Genomic DNA, 6,825 nt, shown 5'->3' with positions numbered 1-6,825 from the left:
AGGAAGCAGAGAGGATGATGTAAGATGGAAGAAAGTTGTACAAAACAGTATTCAAATTAAAATCATTTAAGTTGCTATCAACTCCTTTTGGAAAAGTTCTACGAGCACCGATCTACTGTCACATTTTTCCTTAAAAAACATACTTTCACAACCAACCCATAATAGTTTCATCATTTTCTCTAATAAGAAAATTTCAACTTAATAAATAAAACCAAAAGCATCTCTTATGTATGAATAAAGTTAGTGAACTTTACAGAGAAAAGAGCATGTTTGTCCAATCTCAATAAGGAAACAGAAGAACTGAATGATCATCAAGTCTCATTCATGCTTATCTTTGAAAGCCAGTAAAACCAGGCTGTCTTTTCAAGGATGTGTGTAGAGTTGTCAGCCTTGGAAGATAGAAATAGTGGCCTCGTCTGGAGCAAAGAGCAGCCTTGTTTACTGCCCAGTATAATAAAAATAACACCCCCCAGGGCAAATGTTAGCAGACATCCTGCCCGTTATCAAAGATTTGAGTTCTTTAGGCTCTGAGATCTTGCATCTCTCTGCATGTCACCTGGCCCACTGTGTATCACCCTATAGGAAATGAGATTTAGTGAACCAGTGCAAATGTTGATACTCTGGCCACTGCTATTGTTGTGTCATTAAGTCCTGTGTCTCTGACGCATGGGTCTCGTGACTTTTGCCATCATCTGTAAGACCATTGTAGGCTAATTTATTGGTTTGCAGGTAAGGTAAAATATCAGATCTTTCACAGTTTCTGATTAGCCCTTAAAATAACTAGTAGTCTTAGGAACAGAGAGCTATCCAGAACGATATGCGTGGATGGTCTTCATAGAAGACTTCATGCAACCAAAACTTTAATATGTCTCTCTGACCTCTTTTATTTCTACCCCAAGTAGAAGGAGAGGCACCAAGCTATTACAAACCTAGGGCTGGTGCAAGCCATCTGGAGACCTAGTGACAAGAGACTTCCCATGGGGAGCAAAGACAGATGGGCATATTTCCAAAATGGACCCATATGCTTCCCGTTCATCAAAAAGACAGTGCATTATCTTAATTTATGATGATTTGAGTCATTAAAATCTTGTGATGGGCCAAAGATACACTAATAAGAGGAGTGAGGCACATGGTAGTTGTAAGCAGATTAACACACTTGGTGAATATCAAACTCTGAACCAACTTCAGTGTTCTAATCAATTAAAAGGTACAACAAATTTATTTATGTAGATTAAATGATATTTAATGTTATGCCTGATTATTACTCTTCAATAATGAACAAGAAGCTCATGTAAATAACTATAATTGGTCTTAATTTAAAACATGATAGTCAGGACTGTTTGAGATAAGCTGGAGAGAAGGAAGGGGAAAAATAGACAAAAGTTAGCTGCTCTGAAGCCACTGTCAAGACCTCTGGATCTACATGTAACCCAGGAGATCGAGGCAAAGGGCTGTGCCCCTAGATCCTCCTGCACTGTGGTTCTCAGGGATGTCACGGGGTTGAAGCAGCTTCCTGAATCGTGTTTACATATCCATGTGTACAATACCCCTGACCATGGGGATGAACCACCATTCAATCATCACTTATACCCCTCTAATTAACAATTAGATTTCAGAATCATTGTATCATTACATGATAATCTATTCCTCAAACCTGTAGGATGCCGAGCTAAAAGAAAATCTAATATCAATGGCTTCTTTTCTTTGAAATACCAAGATGTTCTTTCACACTTGGAATCCTGATTAGAGGATAAATCCATCAAATCAATGGAAACAACTTAAGAAATAGACAGAGGGATATTTCATTCATATATATACATTTTGCATTGTTGCAAAAATAGAGTTACATTTAAAAAAATTAGAACTTTTTGAAATTTCATAGATATTAAAGATTTTGTTCTGCTTATACTCCCTTTGGTTTACCAAATCAAACTCACTCTTTAATGGGCATTTCTAGCATTCAGTGTTAGTAACAACAGTTTTTTTTTAATTCTTATTTTTCCCAGGTCAAAGAACAGGGCAGAGGTCATAGAGAGGTCAAGTCTAATCTACCTAGGGATGTGGCAGCCTTAACTATGGATGTTCAAGCCAGACATTGCCAGCAGAACCACATCTCTTCATCCATAGGTGAGTTTTTACTAGTAATCACAGAGACATGAGGATATCAAAGGAAATTCTTCATTAAGAACCAAAGGTATAAGGCCGGCCCTGTGGCTTAGCGGTTAAGTGCGCGCACTCCACTGCTGGCGGCCTGGGTTCTGATCCCGGGTGTGCACCGATGCACCGCTTCTCCGGCCGTGCTGAGGCTGCGTCCAACATACAGCAACTAGAAGGATGTGCAGCTATAACATACAACTATCTACTGGGGCTGGGGGAAAAAATAAATAAATAAAAAACTTTAAAAATGAACCAAAGTTATAGATTCCTATCTTGGGTTCATTACTTTGAATTTTTGACCCAAATCATAGGTATAGATTGGACCATGTTCAATTCTATGATCTTTAGAAGATGCAGCCTACAGCTGAAGAGAAACAGATACAACACCAACATCTTATCCTCTCTGAAGCCCAACTGAGAGCCCCTGGAGTCAGAAGTTTTCAAGACAGGAAAAAGTCATCCTTCTTCTGAACAAAGACTGTAGAGGCTATACTAACATTCAACTTTATTTATTTTGTTTTTTATTTTTGCTTTGTGAGAAAGATCGGCACTGAGCTAACATCTGCCAATCCTCCTCTTTTTGCTGAGGAAGACTGGCCGTGGGCTAACATCCATGCCCATCTTCCTCCACTTTATATGGGACGCCCCCACAGCATGGCTTGACAAGCAGTGCGTCGGTGAGTGCCCGGGATCCGAACCCGCGAACCTTGGGCCACTGCGAACCCCGGGCCGCCGCAGCGGAGCACGCACACTTAACCGCTTGTGCCACCGGGCCAGCCCAAACATTCATGTTTAAATTGTTAACGTGACTTGTTAGAATGTGATGCAGCAAGCATAATATCTTCTAAGTTTCAGGATTTTTCTCCAGAATACTGAGATGGATGACCTTCAAGTCCAGTTTCCCCATAAATGTCTTGATTCAGATATAAAATTAATTTCCCTATAAAATAATTCCCATAAAATTGTTAAAAATATATCATAGTCTCTGACTAAAAGGGAACAAAGCAAATTGAGCAGTTGAATAGCAGTGTAATAAATTCCATATAAGGATCTTACAACAACATTATGTATAATAGTGAAACTGGAAATAACCCCATCTCTATCAAAGAAGAAATAAACAGATCGTGCTATTCCTGTTCTTTGGAGTAGCTCTAAAACTTCTAAAAAGCTAAGTTAGAGTGACATGCACTGATAAGGAGAGACGTCTATGATATATGTTTTGGGAAACAGCAAGTTGGAAAACGATGTAGTTATGTCACTTATTTATGTTAAAATATTCTTTATGTGTATTTATAAATTCATATGAAATGTCCAGAAGAATAAGCTGGAACCTCTTAACAATAGTCCCTTCTGAGTAGGGGAGTGAGTTTGCAAGAAAGTGGATGGAAGTGGAAGGTTTCACTTTACTCTACATAGATCTGTGTAATTTGACTTTTTTTACAAAGTATGTAATTCTTTCATAATTAGAAAAATGAGTGATGTCACTGTTTGTTGCAGGGCAACAGTATTATGTTCATCAGTCTCTGTACTGTATGTTACTGCACAGCAGGTACTGTAGGAGAAAGCCCAGAGGAGCAATGAAGGAAAAAAGACATGACACCTGCAAAAAGTCAGTGGAGTATTTCTACATAACAAACCTTGCAGGTGAGGGATGGTCAGTATCCTCCACTACTCCAGCTCTTGCCATAAACCTAGAATCTGCCCAGGGTAGGCCGGACGACCACGCCCTGCTAGTCCGCCCCCCACCCAGGGCCTGTTTGTGCAGGGTGACTGCCAACAATCAGACAATGGACTCAGGATGGGACGTGTGCCTTTGGTGAGTCTGGCAGAGAGGGACAAAGTGGAAAACCTGCTAAGTGCACACACCTGAGAGGCAGAGTTCCAGGTGGAGACTCAAAATGCACCAAGAAACTGTGTGAAGGAAGCTACTCGACCTCTCTGAGCCTCAGTGTCCCCCCTGTAAAATGGGGATCACAGGCCTACTTCACAGAGCTGTTGGGGAAGATACATAAAAGTGCCTGTGACAGCCAGTGTCACATTATTAACAAAGTCATATCTGACTTCAGAATAATCGATGAAATGAATAATGTGAAGAGAACAAAGATGAGATGCCCAGCTTCATAAGCAGCCCCAGCAGCATGAAAATGAGAGGAGCTCCGAGTAAGCAGTGTTCTTCACAGCTCCATTTGAGAGGACGAACATGGGCTACACCAGGATAAGTGGCTGTTGTACAGTGACCCGTGTAGTGAAGGTAGGTCCCTAAAGACACTGTGAAATCCAGTTACACACAGTGTTTCCTAGGAAACAACTACAAAGCAATCAATGCAGCAGTTAGAAATGGGAAGTGGCTGAGCAGAGGAGGGTCAGAGCCACAAAATCTGATGGAAGACACTTACCCACGACGAGCGCCCAGCTCTGTCAACAGCTGCTGTGGTTGCACAAGGAGATCAAGTGTCTGAGGCAGCCATTGTGGGGACTGCTGGGAGCACAGTGGTCACTGCAGCCACACCCCAACAGCAGTGCATCGGAGCACACAGACCCAGAGACTTTCCTGTCAATTAATCCTTGTTTCAAGATGAGGAATATCCTCACGTTACAATGTCTCCTTCCAACACTTGTGAACGAGTGTCATCAGAACTCCCTGAAGAGGTCACAGGCCAGAGTAGGATGGAACACTGGGGGCTGGGGAGTGGCGCTGCACCTGACCACACGGACTATCACCCGGGCCTGTTGAACACGAGAGAAGAACCCGAGGATGTGTTCTAACGAGAATTCCCCGTCTTCCCACATTGAGAGACACTGCAGAGATTCTCAACCTTTCTTTCCAAAAATGTTGAAGAATTCATGTGTCATTAATTCATAAAGAGGCAAATTCTTGACGAAGTGACAGAGTCTAGTTTCCATGACCAGGTTTTCCAGTTGTTTTGATAATATTCCACATTCAGGAATTGGAAATGTAACCTATTGAGGTGTAAAATATAAAGAAGGACTTGTTTTCATTTAGATCAACGCCCAGACTTTTAAGGATGACATAAATCAGAAAAACTGCTAATCATCCCTCCATAGGTTTCAATAAGACTTTTAAGTTAATTTACTAATCTCAGGAAAAGAGAATATGGCAATTCAAGTTTTTTGTTTCTGCATTCAAGCGTACAGTACAGTCAAGAGAATCAGCAGAAAAAAATTAACAAGAAAGTCTTGCTTGCATTTTATCTTTTGCAAATGAACAGGATATTTTATGTTCTGTTCTTTTCACTGATGTAACCAATTTTTAAATAATATGGTACCTCTGACTATCCCAAGGCATGTTTATCCAGGAACCTTGCCTGAATCCAAAGCAGAGATGTTAAAGCTGATGGGTTTCAAATGCTGCTCAGGTGCTGTCTACCATGAACATGCCTCTCCCAAAGCTGGACCACCGGTCCCTTCCTGAGGGATCAGAATCACCACCCATGTCCCTGAGATACTGGCCACTCAGGCCTGAGCTGAGATTAGGTGATCAATCTAAAGGGAAAAATGCTTTAGCTATTCTCATCTTAAGGATGCTGTTTCAGAGGCCTCTGCACTGGAATGGGTTAGTGAAAACGGCCTACTAGATACTTGCCTGGGAATTGATTTGTTCTCCTCTGCTCTTAGTGGAAACCAGTGATTAACCTCACAGATGCCTCAACTTCCACATCTGAGAAAAAGGCAAGCAACAGCCAATGTTACCACCCTGCAAACTCTTAAGTTGTGCTTGCAAGAGGGGCCACAAGGTCGAATGTCTCCCAAAAGCTGATGAAATGATCTCACTTTGGCTGGAGAAGGCAGAGGGCATCAGGCAAACTGGAAAGTTTCTGGGATGTCAAATTAGTTCCCATAAGCAGTTTAGAGAAACACCTGGCCCTGGACTAGGTAGGAGGCTGTGGAAAGACCCACAGGCACACAGTGGGGAGGAGGAATCAAGCAACGGAGGGAGGCTGTGGGGAAGAGGCGCGAGTCATGATTCAATTTTGGACAAAAGCAGTTGCACAATGCAGGCTCGCGGCTGCCCATGCAGCCGCCACGCCCTCCTAACTCCCTGGTCCCTCTCGTCCCGTCACATCCCTCCGGGACTCAGTCCAGTTGGAGCCTGTGCAGGACCAGTGTCCTGAGTCAAAGTTGATTTGGTCCTCAGGCAAGCCTACACCGCCCTTCTCCTCCACCCTGGGCTAGGCACCGCCCCTTGCCCAGAATATCTTGGGAGTTGTAGTCCTGCAGTCCTGCAAGCTCCCAGCCAGGAATGGTTAAGAGACAAAAGCACCCAGCATGCACAGCTAGGAGACCCAACTATCACCTGTCCCTCCACCCCTGGCCCACTCCCCTCTGCTTCTACACCCCACCTTATACCCCGACTCTTCTCTATACGATGCCATCTCTCCATGCCTTGCCCATCCCCCAGAGTTGTGCAGTGTGGTTGGGCTGCATCCTTTGAGGCCAGTACTCAGGTAGGGGTGGGGCTCACCAGCCTGGATATTGCTGAGGATGCTTTCAGCCCTGGTGGAAGGTCCCTGGCCAGTATTTGAAATGTAAATTCAATATCTAAAATGGAAATACCGGGTGCATGGGATCCTGGAATTTGCCTTTTCAAGGCCATCTGTCCTACCATGCCCTCCATCCATCCAGCCTGCCATGATCCTCCCTCTGGAC

At 43.2% G+C, this 6,825-nt stretch overlaps 1 long non-coding RNA gene across 1 annotated transcript; it reads left to right on the top strand.

Moving 5' to 3' along the window:
• Window positions 1-2,075: 2,075 nt before the first annotated feature.
• Window positions 2,076-4,234, top strand: LOC131401573 (uncharacterized). Its single transcript, XR_009217761.1, has 3 exons — window positions 2,076-2,127; window positions 3,704-3,801; window positions 4,224-4,234. It is a non-coding gene; the product is annotated as an uncharacterized LOC131401573 (long non-coding RNA).
• The last annotated feature ends 2,591 nt before the right edge of the window (window positions 4,235-6,825 follow it).

This window comes from Diceros bicornis (assembly GCF_020826845.1).
Source record: "Diceros bicornis minor isolate mBicDic1 chromosome 1 unlocalized genomic scaffold, mDicBic1.mat.cur SUPER_1_unloc_3, whole genome shotgun sequence".
NCBI classification, from domain to species: Eukaryota; Metazoa; Chordata; class Mammalia; order Perissodactyla; family Rhinocerotidae; genus Diceros; species Diceros bicornis.
The sequence above is the reverse complement of the archived record's forward strand: the minus strand, read 5'-3'. Positions and strand labels throughout refer to the sequence as shown.